The sequence below is a fragment of the Pleurodeles waltl genome, chromosome 1_2 (assembly GCF_031143425.1).
Source record: "Pleurodeles waltl isolate 20211129_DDA chromosome 1_2, aPleWal1.hap1.20221129, whole genome shotgun sequence".
NCBI lineage: Eukaryota > Metazoa > Chordata > Amphibia > Caudata > Salamandridae > Pleurodeles > Pleurodeles waltl.
In genome coordinates this window covers 1,001,586,348-1,001,604,536 of record NC_090437.1, presented here as the reverse complement: position 1 = coordinate 1,001,604,536, position 18,189 = coordinate 1,001,586,348, and the positions used below count along the sequence as shown (strand labels likewise).

Below are 18,189 nucleotides of genomic sequence, written 5' to 3'. Positions count from 1 at the left end.
AGGTCCAGTTATCCCTTATTAATAGATTAGTAGTGTTCTAGCAGTTTACGCTGATAGAGGTAGCTATAGCAGAGCACCAAGGCTTTTTAGTGTGTGTGGGTTGTGAAGAAGAGTTAGAAGATGATTTATCCCCACCCCCTGAAGAGTGTTTAGGATGTGAAGAAGGATTGTTGTTTTTATCTTTATCCCCATGCTTATCCTGAGATTTCTCACAATCTTTCTTCTTGCCATCCTTGTCACCCCCTGTATGAGCTTTTCTGCTCACCCTTGTTCTGACCCATTTGTCTGCTTTATTTCCTAATTCTTGGGGAAAGGTCAGATCTGAGTCTACCAAGTACTGGTGCAACAAGTCAGACACACAATTATTCAAAATATGCTCTCAGGATTAGATTATACAGGCTTTCATAGTCAGTCACCTTACTGCCATGTAACCATCCCTCAAAGGCCTTCACTGAACAGTCTACACAGTCTGTCCAGTCTTGAGAGGACTCTTTTCTGGTATCTCTGAACTGTATCCTGTATTGTTCAGTGGTTAAGCCGAATCCATCTAAGGGTGCATCCTTCAAAACTTTGTAATTCTTAGCATCACTTTCTCTGACAGTAAGGAGCCTATCCCTACCCTTACCAGTGAAAGATAGCCACAAGATAGCAGCCCACTGCCTTTGAGGGACCAACTGTACCATACAGGCCCTCTCAAGTGCAGCAACCCACTTGTTAATGTCATCCCCCTCCTTGTAAAGGGGGACTATTGTATGCAGGATCCTATAATATTGTTCGCTTACAGGATTACTATCAAGTACACTGCTGCTGCCACCATGAGGGCCTAATCCCAACCTCTGCCTTTCCCTCTCTACATCTAGCGATTCTCTGTCTAAGGCCAACTGCTGCTGTCTCAGCTTCAGTCTGGCCTCTTCCAACCTCAGCTTTCTGAGTTCCCTTTCTAGGGTGTTATCCTCAGGGTGGGAGACCTGGGAATTCTGTGACACAGAGGAAATGTGGGAATTGGCAGAAGTGGCCCTGTCTCTAACTGGCTGGACTCTAGTTACCTGGCCTTTTGGAGTAAAAGGTGCCCTACTAGTGTGTGACCCCCTCCCACTACCAGTGTCATTAGGTGGCCTGTTAGCTGGCAGGTTTCGGATGAACCCTCCCCAAAGTCCTCAGGGCCCTCCCCTTATTCTTGCTGGGTACCCTCCTCGACCTCTTGATCTTGGGATGGGCCAGACTGGTTCTGGTCACTTTCTAGGAGAAGGCTAAGGAGAAGATCTTTGGTAGGGCTCTTACCAATGCTTACACCTCTTTGTATGCAGAGACCCCCAAAACTTTTAAAGTTTAAACTACCATAGGTTGCCTGGACAACTGGGGGAGTAAGTTCTACTGCAGACATAGTTGTAAGAAAGGGTTTAGGACAGAGAGAAAAATGTTTTACCTGACTAGGTGGCCAATCCTCCTCTGAGGGCTATTTAGGGTCTCTCCTGTGGGCTTCTCTTCAGATAACGACTTGCAAGAATTCACCAGAGTTCCTCTGCATCTCTCTCTTTGACTTCTGCCAAGGATCGACCGCTGACTGCTCCAGGACACCTGGAAAACTGCAACAAAGTAGCAAGAAGACTACTAGCGACATTGTAGCGCCTAATCCTGCTGGCTTTCTTGACTGTTTCCTGGTGGTGCATGCTCTGGGGGCTGTCTGCCTTCACTCTGCACTGGAAGCCAAGAAGAAATCTCCTGTGGCTTGAGGGAATCTTCCCCCTACTAACGCAGGCACCAAACTTCTGCTTCAACGGTCCACTGGGTCCCCTCTCAATGTGACGAGCGTGGTCACTGGAACACAGGAGCTGGATCTAAGTGACCCCGACAGTCCAGTGGTCCATCTGTCCAAATTTGGTGGAGGTAAGTCCTTGCCTCACCAAGCCAGACAGTAATCCTGTGTACTGCGTGAACTGCAGCTGCAAGGGCTTCTTTGCACTTTTGCAAGGAATCCTTCATGCACAGCACAGCCCAGGTCCCCAGCACTCCGTCCTGCATTGCTCAACTCGCTGAGTTGACCACCAGCTTCGTGGGACCCTCTTTTGTAGTGTTGAGACGACCGCAGTGCTACGTTTTGTTGAACCTGTGTACAAGTACTTCTGCGGGTGCTGCTTGCTTCTGCGTGGGCTCTCTGTGTTGCTGAGCGCCCCCTCTGTCTCCTCCTCCAAGGGGCGACCTCCTGGTCCTTCCTGGGCCCGGGCAGCCCCATATTTTCTTCAACTGCGACCTTTGCAGCTAGCAAGGTTTGTTTGCAGTCTTTCTACGTAGAAACAACTCTGCATCCTCCAGCACGCCGTGGGACATCTTCTGTGCAAAGGAGAAGTTCCTGCCATCTTCCGTTGTTGCAGAATCTTCAGCTTCTTCCACCCGGTGGCAGCCATTTTGCACCTTCATCCCGGGTTTAGTGGGCTCTTGCCCCCCCGGTCACTTTCGTGACTCTTGGACTTGGTCCCCTTCCTTTACAGGTCCTCAGGTCCAGGAATCCGCCTTCAGTGTTTTGCAGTCTGTTGTGGTCTTTGTAGAATCTCCTATCACGACTTTAGTGTGTTTCTGGGGAAGTAGGGTAACTTTACTCCTACTTTTCAGGGTCTTGGGGTGGGGTATCTTGGACACCCTTAGTGTTTTCTTACACTCCCAGCGGCCCTCTACACACTACACTAGACCTGGGGTCCCTAAGTGGTTCGCATTCCACTTTCTTAGCATATGGTTTGTGTTGTCCCTAGGCCTATTGCATCCTATTGTATTCTATAGTGTTTGCTCTACTTTTCTGTTTACTTACCTGATTTTGGTTTGTGTGTATATTTTGTGTATTTTACTTACCTCCTAAGGGAGTATATCCTCTGAGATATTTTTGGCACATTGTTAATACAGTGCTATAGGATATAAGTGGTATAGTAGGAACTTTGCATGTCTCCTAGTTCAGCTCTGCTATAGCTACCTCTATCAGCCTAAGCTGCTAGAACAATACTAATCTACTAATAAGGGATAACTGGACCTGGCTCAAGGTGTAAGTACCATCAGGTACCCACTATAAGCCAGGCCAGCCTCCTACATCCAGCAAATATTTTCGATTGTCAATAACACTTTGTAACATACTCATTACACAAAAAACAACCAGTTAATTTCCCCATTTCATTATCTTACCTTCTTTCATCCTTTTATTATTTCGCACGTTTTGATATTGGTTTCCCCCATGTTTTAAACCATTGTCGTTAGTCCTATTCTCTTTCATTCGCTCCACTTATTTTTATTTCGTTATGATTCCATGTGATCTAGCAAATGTTTTCACTGATTTCACTGTGTATATGCACTAACTTAACAGTCCTTTAAATTGCTTGTCTGAGTCTGCCCGGGCGGAGTTTCATTTCAGAAGTGTCGAAGAGCAGAGGATACAGGACACGGTGGGGATACCAGGTATTACAAAACACCGGCAACTACGTTTCTGAAAGAGAGATTAACTTCCTTTAAGCTCGCTACAGCTCTCTACTGTAATCAGTTAAAAAAGCAATCTGGTTTGAAAGTCATGGTGTGTGTTCGACAAGGCATACCACCCGTTTACAAACAAAGCAAAATACAAATTTACCTTAACGCACGTCGGCTGTAGACCCAGAAACAACAATCACACGTTTCTAAAAATAAGCTTTCCCGTTAACATCCCATGTAAAAATAAAAAAGAATGCGCAAAGATAAAACAATCTTGGCTTTGTAATGAACTGTCCAGCTCACGACTGTAATTCTTATTGGCGTTAGTTAGACGTGCAGCTTGATTCGACGTCTTTACGGAAAAGCAGGGGGTCAATACGTGGACGCTGTTTGCAATGTGACGTTGTATTTAAAATAAATAAATAACTCTACTGAGACTGGCGGCCGTAAATATGTAGTAAGAGACCGCAAAAATACTAGATTGTCTCACAATCTGAAAAGTATTAAATATCCAAGTCTGGAACAGATAAAGCAATGTATTTCAAGACGGTCAAGCAATGGAGCGAACACTTCCGGAGCGACTGGATTTTGTTGTTCCAAGGCGGCCCTTTCTGTTTTCTAGCCAATTGCAGATTATGGGGGCGGTACAACCAGCTTCCTTCCGTATTCCTATTCAAGTATTGCTGCTAGTAAGGTTTTATTTGGGCCATAGTGCTATGTGGTGGCCTTTGCTTGCGGAATTTGAAGTATTTCAGGTTTGGAGTTGAAAACGGGGGGAGGGAGGTAAGTCCACGTTGTGAAACCTCACCGTGAACTGGAGCTCAACTTGCTTAGCGTTTTTATCTCTTCGTGTTTTCCCAGAAGTGTCGGAGGATGAATCGCCCTCAGTGAATTCTGATTAGGAGTCTTGAGAGCTTTGCATGTTTTCACACACAGTTAGTTTGAGTTCTAGAAAATAAAGTGAATGGGTACATTGAGTTTATCTAGATTTCAAGGTGGCTTCATATATTGCTGCAATGTATTGAATTTATATGTATTATAGGTGGGCGGGCCAACAGGTTAACTGGGAGAGCTGAGCCAAGGCTCTGCTCTGGCTTCAATTGCTGCTGCACGAGCCAAGCCTTGTATATATTTGCATGTAAATAATACAGCACACATCATGTTAGAGTATGATGCAGTGTTTTAAAAATTCAAAAATATGTATTTCTTTTGCACGCGAAAGTGTTTCACCTTCGCACAGGAGATTATATCGCTGCATTGAGAATTATATTTGAGATGCGAATTTTTAAACATCCACTGGGAAGCAAGCATTCCTGCTGCTGCCCTGATAATGTTATTAATTAACTAAGAGACAAGTCAGTTGTCACGTATGCCGTATATGTGGCCTATATTCTTCTCATAGATAGATGAAGATTATAGGCCATTAAATTAAACACGAGAGTTTGTTGGACGCACATTCCAAACTCGAGCATCTGAAGGTGTTCTCATAATTGATAATGAAAAAAAGGAGGCTTTGTGAAAAAAAGCATTTGCCTGAGCTCACACAATTTGGTTGAGCAGGCTTGCAGTCGCTGAACTGCCCTAGTGTAGAGAAATAGCATGACCACTTTGTCCTTGGCTCAGAGAGGGCTAGCATGGCAAGCTGAGTGGAGGATGGCGTCTCAGTACTAGAAATGGCGTAGTTTCATCAACTTTGGGGGGGAAGGGGACAGAGCCGGGAGGGGGCTGCTGGACCGTTACTTGGTGTGCTCTTTCCAATGTAAAGAAGGGAGTGAGATCAGAGCTACGGATGAATGACCTGAAACATTTTTCCAAGTGGGCAATGGGATCTCGGCCCTATGCTGACTGCAGCGACCCCAACATTCGTATGCTGCTTCTCCAGGACCAACTTTCAATGTCCTCCACCCTTTCCTCCAGGTAGCGAGCATGCTCTTGCAAATCCCAAATTGCACATTTGTTGTCCTCCAAGTGGGGTTGCAGGGTATTTATATTTTTCTCGCTTATCGCTTGTCTGAAAGCTTATGGTGGTCGACACAGAGGAAGCTGAGCTCAGTGGCAAAGATAACGTGCCATGTCTCCATCGAGATGCGGGAGTGTTCTACGGCAGTCATTACTTGGTCTAAATTTTCAGAGGTGGACATCGCCACAGTGGGTGCCAGCAGTGGCATTTCTTGGAAGGTAGGCTGAGGTGCTGCACTAGTCGAAGAGAAGCCCGGGGTGGCCAATCTGAGTCTGCCCATGATGGGAGGTACAGAGCACTACCTGCTCCGAGGTTTTGTGAGGTGTTCCGGAGGGATCCCACACCCCCCTCTCCTTCTGGAGTCAAGGAGATATGTCTGGAATGGTCATGTTGTCAGGTCACCCAAGATGCTGGGGACAGGATCGGAGACACCAACACCCAGAGGAATTTACTCCCTGGGGTTGTGGACTTGTGCACTAATGTCAGGAGCTGTGGAACAGTGTGGTGCCAGTACTACTTATTGGACTCCTGGCAGGGCATAAAGGTAGGCTCTGGCGGTCAGTGAGGGCCCTTCCCCTCCCACACACACTGAAGAGAGTGCCGATTTATAGGAGGGGAAGTCCAGTTGGATATCGGGTGGTGGGTGTTGGCAGATGCTGCTGGTAAGGGTTTCAATAAGTGGGCTGTTGTGAGGTTTTTTTATGCCCCAAAAAGGGGCTGTGTAGCGCTGAAGTAGATGTCCTGCAGGTGATAATGTGGGAAGGGCGTTAAGGCAGCCCAGTGTCGTGCTTAGTCACGTACGTCCACCATCCACGAATGAAGTGCTGATGCAAGGGGGTATGGTTGATGTCCAGACAGGGCCTGGGAGAGTCCAAGTACGGTGCCTAATGAGTTTCCGCAGCAGGGATTAAGGGAAGGGTTTTGTTCAGGCCCCCAAGGCTATAGACGCTAAAAGAGGGTGACAATGAGGGTTCCAGGTACAGTAGGGCTGCAGGAGCGTGTAGCGGTGCCCCATCACCCAGAGCAGATGCCATGTTCATGTGCTGGCCCACTACTGCACACTGAAGAGAGCGCTGATGCGAGTGGGAGGAGTAGGGAGAAAGAGGAGATCATGTGTCAGGTCACAGCGCATGCCCCAAAAAATTTGCAGGGGCCGCAATTTACCTAGAGGCATTAGTGGGGTCCACGCCGCACTGGGACAAAAGTCTGTAGCAGATGGAAGCCCCTTTGTCCGCACTGATTAGAGCGCCAATGCGAGGGAGGGAAAGGATGAGACCCAGGGTGTTGCGTTGGGCTGCAGCACAGCCCGCAGTACAAGAAGGGCGACGTGGCCCCAGGCCATAGTGTCGATTATGCCTGACGATGAGGCGGTGAGTGCAGTCCTTTATGCCCAAAGTATTCCCTGCCGGATGAAGATGTGCAATTGAGCCTCGGGTCTCCGGAGCAGGCCACTTCCACAACAGTGTTCTCCTGTACACACTAATCAGTGCGTTGATGTGAAGGGGAGAGTGTGGGGATGTTGAGCGTCAGTGTTGTGGACGTCTAGGACCGGCTAGCTTCTTGTCAGCCAGTAATATTGAGGCCCAAGGGGGGAGGGGCGGCACCTCACGTTGGCCCGGTAAGGCTGTGGAAGGCCTCAACAGGGTTGAGTGGCCTGATGCAGGTATCACTTACAAGGTGGCCCCCTCCACACCCTATTCAGTGCTCCCGGCCCCCGCAGGTCATCCCAGAGTTGCCAGATCTATTGTTGAGATGGCCGCCGGAGGGGCCTGTGCCACAGCTTTCCATGTGGCATTCGAGGCAGGGAAAAGTTGGCCTTGGTGTCTGAGTAGGGTATTCAAAAGCTAACTGGGTGCCCCAAAATCACGGCTGGGATGAGCCAGGGGTGGCTACTTGATTAAACAATGTCCGGCAGTCCCTCAGCAGAGGCCCAGGTCCAGATGGCAGTCAGTGGTGAGGCTGTTGAGCGGATCCTTAGAGGGTCAACTCCACTGTGATGGCTGACCTAACCACGTCCCCTTTATCGTCACACTACATGACACCAAAGGGCCAAGTAGATTTTTTTAACGAAGCAAGTAGATTTATGAAGTGATCTGTTCCCATGAACCAAGTAGATATTTTATTAAATTCCACCCCCCTGATGCAAGCACTAGAGTCTTCCAGGAAACCCTAGGCTAAACAAAAAAACAGTAAAAGAAAAAAACTAAATCAGGTGGAGAAACTCTGCAGCCGTGTCACAGGGTCCTTTCCTCAGGATCTGCACGTCGCTGGACAAAAGGCCCACCTCCCGGCGTCATCAACTCAGAAAGCTATTATAGCACAGAGTTATGATGAAGCCAGTCCAGGGGAAGGGAATTAGGGAAGGGAGCAGCAGGGAGAGAGATCTGAAAAGTAAAGGTTAGAACAAATATGCATTTACTCATTTATCGACTCTTGACTAAATGCGTCTCCAAGATATCAGGTGGAGATCTCTTCTGAAATGAGGGCAAAGCCCCTTCTTTGAAACATGGAACAAAAGTAAAACACGACCTCAGAATCAAGAGATGACAAGAACTTTGAACTATGATTATACACAGAATATCAATCTTGTAATATCTATGTATTCAGAACATAAACCTTTGATCATGACTTAGACAATCACAAAGAATTAAATATGCTTTTCACATCTTAAGCTTTTCAAAGAACAATGAAAACTATGATTTGCTTATCTCCAGAAATACCTTCACATTCACAACCATAAATGCCAAAAGGTTTTACTCATTGAACTTAACGCACTTTACTTAATAATACCAGGAAGCGCTTTTACTCAAGTAACTTGAATCACTTAGATTGTTATGCCAAGAACCTTTTCCTCCTGTGAATTGAAGTGCTTACATCTGTGAACTGAAGGGCCTGAATCATCATGCCAAACGCGCTTTACATCTAAGAACTGAAGCGCCTGAATTATCATGCCAAGAGCGCTTTACATTTAAGAACTGAAGCGCCTAAATTGTCGTGCCAAGAGCGTTTTACATCTAAGAACACAAACACCTTGAATTACTGAGCACCAAAGCGTGTTATATCTGTGAACTGAAACGCTTTGAATTACTGTGCCAAAAGAGCGCTTTACATCTGTGAACGGAAGCACCTTGAATTACTGTGCACAAAAGCGCGTTACATCTGTGAACTGAAACGCTTTGAATTTCTGTGCCAAAAAAAGTGCTTTACCTCTTGGAAGTAATAACTTCCTCCAAACTGGGATTCAGCAAGGCCTTACTGCTATGAGTACGACCTACTCATTTTTTAATGCACCAGGGACTTTAATTAGACAACACTCTGCCATTCAGGAACTCTGCTCTTCTGCATCAAAGTCTTCAAAATAGTGAGCAACGTACTTGGGTGTGGCTGGGCATTTATAGGCCTGCCACACCCCAAGATGGCTGCTGCCTAAAAAACATGGGAATTGTAGTCCCTTCATAGAATAGCATTGATAAGTGCATCTTGTCCACCAATGCCCTGAACCTGCAGCTCTATGAGTTTTGCCACAGGGCAAACGACACTGATGGTCACCTTTGGAACAAGAGGGGATGGATGACAAGTGGTGTGCGTAAAGCACAGCAGAGCAGCGCAGCGGAATTTCGGGCGAGACCTGGACCGCGCCTGGCCCTATTCCTGACAAGCCAGAGACCCCTATAAAAAGTTATAATTTATGTAACCATGATAATTTGAAACAACCTGACGGGCATCAGTCCACTGATAAACGTCCTTCGTGTTCCTTCGCATTCATTTTAGGGCTCATCTGACAAACTGTATGAGAGAGCGGGACAGTCAGAGAGCAGACAAGAAGAGTATGTAAAACTGCAAAAGGACTTACAACTTCATCTGACATCATCATATAAAAGGAAGAGAAACTTCCCTAACTAAAAGCAAAATTCAAAAAGAAGGTAGTTGAGGGAATTTCAGCTAAATATGCCACACATTCTGAGAACATTATTTCAGAACAGGACTGGCGCAGTGACTTTTCTAGACAATGCAGTAGAGGTCCAGAATCATCAAGAGTTTCTGGATGTGAAAGCAACTAACAATTAACTTGAAATTGAAATCCCAGGTTGGCAAGTTGCCTCTCCATTCAGAGTGTATAAATTGAAAATACAATTGAGGGGGGACGTAAAACGTGCAAATAAAGAAACGCTTAGCTATGACATTCTCTTGGATAAAAAGGATTGGCCTACCACGTTTTTTTACAAATCTCCCGCATGGGAAATGTTGGTACCTGGCCCTTTTTGCGGGGTTATCCCCAAACGTTTTGACTTCTTCTTCCTCCTATTTTTTTGGACCTGTTTTTGTTGGCTTTAGGACTCTGGGCACTTTACCACTGCTAATCAGTGCTAAAGTGCATACGCTTTCTGTCTAAATTGTATTGGTTTATCCATGATTTGCATATCTGATTTACTAGTAAGTCCCTAGTATAGTACACCCAGTGTGCCCAGTGACTGTAAAGCGCTACTAGTGGGCCTGCAGCACTGATTGTGCCACCCACGTGAGTAGCCCTGCAAACAGGTCTTGGGCCTGCCATTCCTGGATCTGTATGCGCAGTTTTAAACTGCTATTTCGACCTGGCAACTGCACCCACTTGCCAGGCCCAAACCTTCCCATTTACTACATGTAAGTCACCCCTAAAGTAGGCCCAATGCAGCCCCACGGACAGGGTGCAGTGTATTTAAAAGGTAGGACATGTACTGGTGTGTTTTACATGTCCTGAGAGTGAAATACTGCTAAATTCAGTTTTCACTTTTGCAAGGCCTATCTGTCTTCCATAGGGTAACACGGGGACTGCTTTGAAATACCTTTTAAGTATAATTTTCTACTGGGAGCAGATAGAGATATGGAGTTTTGGGTTTCTGAACTCACAATTTAAAAATATATCTTTTGGTGAAGTTGTTTTTCGAATTGTGAATTTGAAAATGCCACTTTTAGAAAGTGGGCATTTTCTTGCTTAACCATTCTGTGCCTCTGCCTGTCTGCTGAATACACGTCTGGGTCAGGTTGACAGTTGAGCTGTTTGTGTATTCACACTAGACAGTCACACAAAGGTAGCTGAGGTGTAGATCCTGATAGCCCATGACCAGTCTGATGGGTTTTCCTGAGCTAGAGTGATGGGAAGAGCTGACACGAGAACCTGAATAGGGCTGTGCCTGTCCTCATACAAAGCAATCTCCAAACCACAGGAGTGTGTCTGGGGCCAGGGCAGCGAAAGGCAGGGTCTTGTGCATTACAAAGACTTTTCTCTGAAGTTTGCCTACTTGGAAACGGATATAAGTACTGGACCTCTGATCCCACATAGTTAGATCACTTCTGGACTGAGGACATTCTGCTAGGAAGAAGAGCTGGGTGCTGTAGGAAGGACTGCCACTCTGCCTGTTGCTTTGTCGTGCTGGTCTGCTGCATGCTGCTTCTGTCCTGGGAGTGAAAGGACTTGACTTTTCTTTCTACATCCTGCTTTCCTAGGTTTTCCAAGGGCTTGAACTGAGCTTGCCTCAAGCCATCAAAGACAGCGCCTCTTACTGAGAGTTGTGACATGCCACTTGTAGCCTAATCCAGTTCCTGGCCCTTTGAAAGTGAGTTATGGTGCAGCCAAGAAGAAACCAAGCACATCGACTCCAGAGTGACTTCGGAACCATCGCCAACGTGCCCAAATCTGTGCTGCTTATTGCATGGAGCCATGGTCCGCGCTGAGAGAAACAACGCAACCTGCTACACAGGCCTTGCGCTGCTGCACTGAATCCTAAGTTCAGCCACTGTGCGAGCCCTGAGTGCTGTGTTACCGACGTCCATGACCCCGAGTCTGCCGGAGCAGCTGTGGCCCCCTGGTGAGATTGCCGCACCACAGAGTTGACGCCTCACATCTTGACGTGCGGGATTCATCGATCCCTGCCTTGTCGTAACCTCCCCATCTTAGAAGCCTCCAGTAACATTTAAATTTGGACCTTCTTTTTAAGTAAATTGTTTGTTTCAATTGGCTTATTTTGTTATTCAGTTTCTTTATTTTGCTTGTAGGAGTGATCATTTTATCCTTTTTAATTCTTTTCCAGTATGGGTTGTTAGAATCTGTCTTTTTCACGAGCAACGGGAGGGCATCGTGAGGACCTCTTGAACCCGACTCAGTTCCCCCATTTTCTTAGCCTCATGCCTTATTTCATATTTACACATTTTAGCTGCATTGCATTTTAGCAGTGAAATTTTACATACTTAGTTTGATTTTGCCTGCACGATATTAGTCTAGGAATATATTGTATAAGTTGCTTGTTTCAGTTAGCCTTTCCTTGACTTGTAATCAGTACATTCTATGCAAGGCTAGGACCACAGTACACAATATCCTAGTGCTTATGTTGCCTATTCAGGCAACAGTTTCTAACATCTAAACTTAGCATTGCATCAGAGCTGTGCTTCTAACACAGTGCGGTTTCATTATATAAAAGATGCACTGACCGGGAAGGGACAGGGGGGAATTTCAGCTACAACCATCTTGGGACGGATTCTGTGTTCGACATGCAGCTTTGCTGGTGCTAATCTACCAGCTTCCTGAGAGGGTTGCTAATAAAACTACAGGCTGAGTCCTGACACCATTTTCAGGTATGGGGCTAAGGCTAATTCCTTAGGTCGGACTGCCAGAAGGCTATACCCGCTATGCTCTCATTTTTGTCTTCGGGTCAGGTTGGAACCTCGAGAACCTTTTAAAACTCTTAGAATTCATTTACCATGGTTGGATTGTTCCTCATCTTCACCATCTTCATTATGGTAGTAACTTTGCTATGGTTCATATGTCTAATTATCAAAGCTCGTTCTCTCTATGCATGATTATGATTGTTTCAATAAATATATTGAAAACCTATCCAGTATCTCTCTTGTGTTTCTCCTGGGCATGCATAAGTAATACAACGAACGGGTGAGATCTGTTTCCATGCCTTCCCTTGAAAGTCAAAGTGTCATGTTAGGTTGCCACAATCACCTTTTTCTCAAAAGGGTTAAGGTTCAGGCAAGGCACTGTGAGCTAGCCAGGAACTGGGCCAACGTTTCTGCAGTTGTGGACTGGCTCATTTCCCCTTACTCTGAAGTTCTTCTATCCACAGTCCTATAATCTTACTAGGAACCGTATAACAGGTGTGGAAAAGGAATCGTCATTTCAGTCGGTGAAAGCAAAGATTGTTGATGCCCATGCTCTGCAGGCTTTTGATGAAAATGCCAAATCAGTTGTCTCTGTTGATGTGAGTGGAGTTGGTTTGGGGCAGTTTTTGAGTCACATGTCAGAAGTTAAGGAGAAAACTGTTGCGTTTGCCATCAGAAATTTGACTGGTTCGTAATGTAACTATCACACTATAGAAAGAGAAGCCAGAGCATGTGTTTGGGCCATGAACCACTTTGCTACGTACTTGTGGGACAGAGACTTTATTTTTATCACTTATTATCAGACATTTTTGCACCTAATAGCTGAAAGGATGTTTAATGAGGCTAGTCCCAGATGGCTGTTGTAAAAATTGTATGAGTTTTAACTTCAGTGTGAGGCATATTCCTGGTGGCAGGAATTCCAGGTATTTTTTTTGTTGCTATGTAAGTTGGCATCATCTTATAGTGAGGAAGCTAAGGAGAATGTGAAATGTGTGATACGGTTGGTCAATGATGTGATTACATTGCAGGAATGGCAGCAGTCTTGCGTTGATAATGTCTGTCAATCAAAGTTGATACAGTATATCGCTGGTAAAAGGCCTAAAGAAAATCGCTTGAATAAGGAGGATTTGTCATTTTCTAAGATAAAGGAGGAACCATCTAATAAGGGTGGATTAATTTTGAGAGGGCGTTCTTTAGTTCCTCCAGTGAAATTGAGGTCTTGTTTGGTTGGCTTCCCACACCATGGACATGTGGGTCAAACTTTTATGAAGAAGAGGTTACATCAGTAAGTTTGGTGGCCAGGGTTAGACAATGACGTAGCTGTATATGTTGCAAGTTATTCAACCAATGCACAATCTGATAAGTGCCTTTGTGCGTCTATTGTCCCATCATTGCCAGTAGAGTTTCTTCAGTTGCCCTTGGGAAAAAGTGGGTATGGACTTTATTGGACCTGTATTCAGTTAAAGGAGAGTTGCAAATATGCGTTGGTGATGGTGGATTACCACTTCAGGTGGACTGAATGTACATTTTTGAAGGACCCTCGCGAGAGTGAAGTGGTAGAATTTTTAAGATTGATATTTAGGAGAGAAGAGGTACCCAAATATTTGGTGACCGATAATGGAGTGCATTTGAAGCCTCATGAAATGAGCGGGTTTTTGTCCTCACTTGGTGTGAAACATTCATCTGTAGCTTTAAATAGACCTCAAGGTAATAGTATCTTGGAAGGAGTCAGTAGAATGTTGAAGTGCACCATACAAGTGGCAGTAACATCTAATTATGCTTTTATGGTTTATTCATAAATGAAAATAAAGCTGATGATGAATTGGCAGTAGTATCTAATCATAAGGTAATTGATCTGGTATCTGTAAGGTTGTGGATGTATCATAATACGTTGACTCCTGGTCGGATGTTGCAGAAAACATACATTTTGCATGTGGGAAATCACCCTCTCTACAGGGTCACCCCTAAACTGTATACCTTCCTCCTCCTACTTTTTGCTGGATTTTTACTTGTTGGCCTTAGGACTCTGTGCACTTTACCAGTGCTAAAATGAGTATGCTCACTCCCTAAAACATGGTGTGTTATACCAGATTTGCATATTTAATTTGCATGTACGTCCCTACGTCCCTTCTAGAGTGGTATACCAAATACCCAGGACCTGTAAATTAAATGCTACCAGTGAGCCTGAAGCACTTATTTTGCCACCCACTTAAGTAGTACTTTAAAATGTGTCTCAGATCTGCCATTGCAGCCTGAGGGCAGTGTCCCACTGCCATGTTGACTTGGCATTTAAAACCCCTTGCCAAGCCTTAAACTCCCCTTTTATTACTTATATGTCACCCCTCAGTTAGACCTTAAGGAGCCCATAGAATAGGGTGCTATGTAATTAAAAGGCAGGACATGTACTTTATAGTTCTACGTGTCCTAGTATTGAAAAACTCCCAAATTTGTTTTTTCACTACTGTGAGGTATACCCCGCCCACGGGATAAAATTGGGGATTCCTTATTGTATTTAATAAGCTGTAATTCCAGAGGTGGTAGATATATCATGTTTAGAATCTATAGACTTGTAATGATAACCCTTTGTTGATGGTAAAGTCGGATTTATCCTTACAAATGTGAAAATGCAACTTTTAGAAAGTTGCCATTTTCCAGCCCTTAGCCCTCTGTGCCTGCAGCTTGCCTTAGGTCACGTGACTGGTTGTAACTGACAGTTGAGACTTTGTGAATTCACTTCAGACAGTCACACAATAGCAGGATTAGCAAAGCCTGAATCGACCATTAACTGGCTTGATGAGTGGGGCACAGCCCCTCTTGCAACTGAATAGGATGTGCTCAGCCACTATACAATTGGCTTAACAACCCTGTATGTTCAGTGCAGCTAGCTAAGAGTCTGGACAGGGGAGACAGGAAATTCCTGGAACTTCAGAGAACCTTTCTGGAACCTTCACCCAGCTTCTAGGAGCAGGGCACCAGGGTATACAAATTGGGCTCTCAGGCCTACTCCTCAGTTCCCTTCTGGACCTGCTGAAGGACCCTCAGAGGACTGCCTGCTGCTGTGACCTGCTGTGCACTTTGCCTGCTGCTGTACTTGGAAGGACTGCTTTGCTGCCTGGAGCCTGCTAGGAACGTTCAGAGACCACCCCTGCTTTAGGGCCCCGCATCACCACCTGCTCCCAGGACTTCAGAAGTGATTCCAAGGGGTAGTTTGGCTGGTATCCTGTTCTTTGCCACAGGGACATATCAGGCTCCCACCATCTAAAACCTATACCTGGACCCAGCCTGAGTGAGTCTTGAACCCCCAAGAAGTCTCCATTGATTCCTGGACCCTCGGTTGTGGTGCTACAGCTTCCCAGGTGGACATTTTCCAAAACTAAGGACTTTCTATTTTGAACCTTAAACTTTAAAATTCAGAACTCTATTTCTCCTAATTGGATATTCATGGTTTTGGTCTCAAGTAATTTATTAAAATGTCCTCTGTTTTTCTAAATTGGTTGGAGATTTTATTGTGTTGTGTTTTCACTGAGTTGCTGTTTTGTGTACTGCATAAATACTTAACACATTGCCTCATAGTTTAGCTTGGCTGCTTTTTGTGGCAAGCTACCCAGGGTTAAGCACAGGTTAAATTAGTGACTTTTGTGATTCACCCTGAAAGGGATTGTGGCTGTTGCTTGACTAGAGCTCATACCCTAGTCAACCAGCAACTCAATTTCTCACAGTGGACATAAAGATAGATTTGGATTCAGTGTACAAGAGTGACACCATCCCAAGACCAGGCCTCTAGAAATCTACTTGGCTAATCGATATGACAAGTCATATTGTATCAGGTCGAGGTTTATGTAGGACCCACTTGCCCATTCTGGCGAGTTAACAAAGAACAGGTGTTCTGTTCAGTCAGAAAGTGAAGAAGTAATAAAGATGCCTGTAAAGCTTGTTTTTATCTTGTCACTTTTTATTTGTGTTAAGAGACAAAGGTCAGAAGTCCTGGGGGAGGGCAAATTGTAATAAGGCCATTTCTCCCCATCTTGGGGGCAGATCGACCTATTTTTATTAGTCCAATCAAAACCACTAGACATCAGGGATTTTTTTTTTTTTAATACTTGCGCATAAGGGGAAGTGGCCCCTTGGACAAGGGTCGCTTCTCAGTGGGACAAAATATTTATTAGGCCAATGTGCCCCAAGGGGCCCTGCAAACCTCCAATGTTGCTGGAAATCACACATTTTCCCAAATGTTTGTGATGGAACCTTCCAGAATCTACAGGAATCCACAAATTCCTACCAATAGAAATTCTGCTGCACTTGTCAGCCTAATAATGTTTTTTTTCAAACTGCCCTTTCTGACTCGCTTTGGTTCCCCCTCAATTTCTACATGTTTTTGGCTCTTCCCTGTCACAGGCACTTGGCCCACCTACACAAGTGAGATATCATTTTTATCGGGAGACTTAGGGGAACGTTGGGTGGTAGGAAATTGGTCCCGGTGTGGTGATCCCACACAGAAATGTGGGAAAAATTTGATTTGTTTTTTTTAGCTAAATTTGAGGTTTGCTGGGGATTCCGGGAAAGAAAACATTAGGGGATCCACGCAAGTCACACCTCCCTGGATTCCCTCGGGTGTCTAGTTTTCAGAAATGTTTGGAAATCTCTGGGTTTGGGAGGATTCCCTAGATGGCTGCTGAGCCCAGGCCCAAAAGCTCAGGCCTCCCCCGCAAAAATATGTAGTTTAGTATTTGATAATTTTGATGTGTCCACATAACCCCTCATTACAACCCCGGTGGTGGGTGATAAAGCGGCGGTAAAAAAAATGGAATTATGACCATGGTGGAAACCGCTCACACAGACAGCCATTTTAACACACCGCCAGCCACGGCGGTAGCAACAAGTACCACAGCGGTAACCGCCAATAGCCAAGCAGAAGACAATGTACCGCCAACAGTAATATGACACACCTATCCACCACCTTTTCCGGGGAGGTACCAATGACATCAAAAGCACGGCGGAAATACAACACAGAAGGGAAACGACTCACCTCTGGACACTCAGAGAAGAACCACGCCGCCATGGAGCCCGAGTTGCAGGTGTTCCCCATGCTGGTCTACCTCCTTCTCTTGGCGCTGTGCTGAGCAATTTAAAAGAAAGTAGTTTGATAGGCTAAGTATTTGAATGTGGTCCAGATGGAGTAGTGAGTCTAGGAGCTACTAAAGTGAAGGTAATGAGCTACAGACCAGTGGGCTTGAATTTTCTTTCTTTGCCCACCAATCTTCGAAAAGTAACAGCCCACACAAATTCGCAGCACCACACGTGCACTCAGTCATGCTGGATGGTTCTCATTTTACTGCACTGTTTGCATTTTATAATCTATGACATTTCTTTTCTGAAATTCCATCCACTTACAGTGCCTCAAACCCTCTGAAGAGGATAAAGTGCAACATGTCGGCAGCTAAAAAAGTAAACATGCTTATAAATCCGCTTAAACCCAACAGCACCATTAATGATTCACAGTACATACAACTTTAAAGCTCAAAATAACTATGCAGGAGAGAAGCGATGAGGATGTGAAAGAGCTGGAATAAAAACAAGGCGTTTTAACGCACTGACAGAAAGACAAGTGCCTCGATGCAAGTCAACAGCACCATAACATTGTTTGTGGGACTGCAAGAGTATTGAACAGCCTATGAAAACAAATAAATATTTCGAATGTTGGGATCTTATTACATTGATATGCCTATCATGAATGAATGTAGAACACCTAGCTGGGCTGGAGAGGTTAATCTGCCTCATAGGTCTCACATTCTGTTTATCTCCCAGAAAGCTGATTTATGAGAAAGGTTATAAACAGTAAGTAACAACACACTGGCAGGAGCTGTGCAGCAGCTATGTGTAGAGGAGACAGATATCTCACACAAACCTGTGGTGGCTTCAGATCTCCCTCCCCTGCCATGTATCACCTTATGTTGGGTAGAAAATGGATGCACATGGTTAATGGGCTACTAACCCCCAGTAAAGATTACACAAATACAAATTTAAACAGAATGGCAAGTTTTTAATATGTGTGATCGGTTTCAATTGCGAACATTGCTGTGTTTTATTTATACGTGTCTTTTTGTTGGCACTGATAACCAGAAATGCCTTTTCTTGTG

The 18,189-nt window shown here is 45.0% G+C and overlaps 1 protein-coding gene across 1 annotated transcript in view; it reads left to right on the top strand.

Moving 5' to 3' along the window:
• Window positions 1–4,067: 4,067 nt before the first annotated feature.
• GNPDA2 (glucosamine-6-phosphate deaminase 2) overlaps window positions 4,068–18,189 on the top strand; it is a 68,713-nt gene continuing 54,591 nt past the window's right edge. The window contains exon 1 of the mRNA XM_069201749.1: window positions 4,068–4,230. The gene's annotated coding sequence lies outside the window, so the exon portion shown is untranslated. The remainder of the gene's footprint in view (window positions 4,231–18,189) is intronic.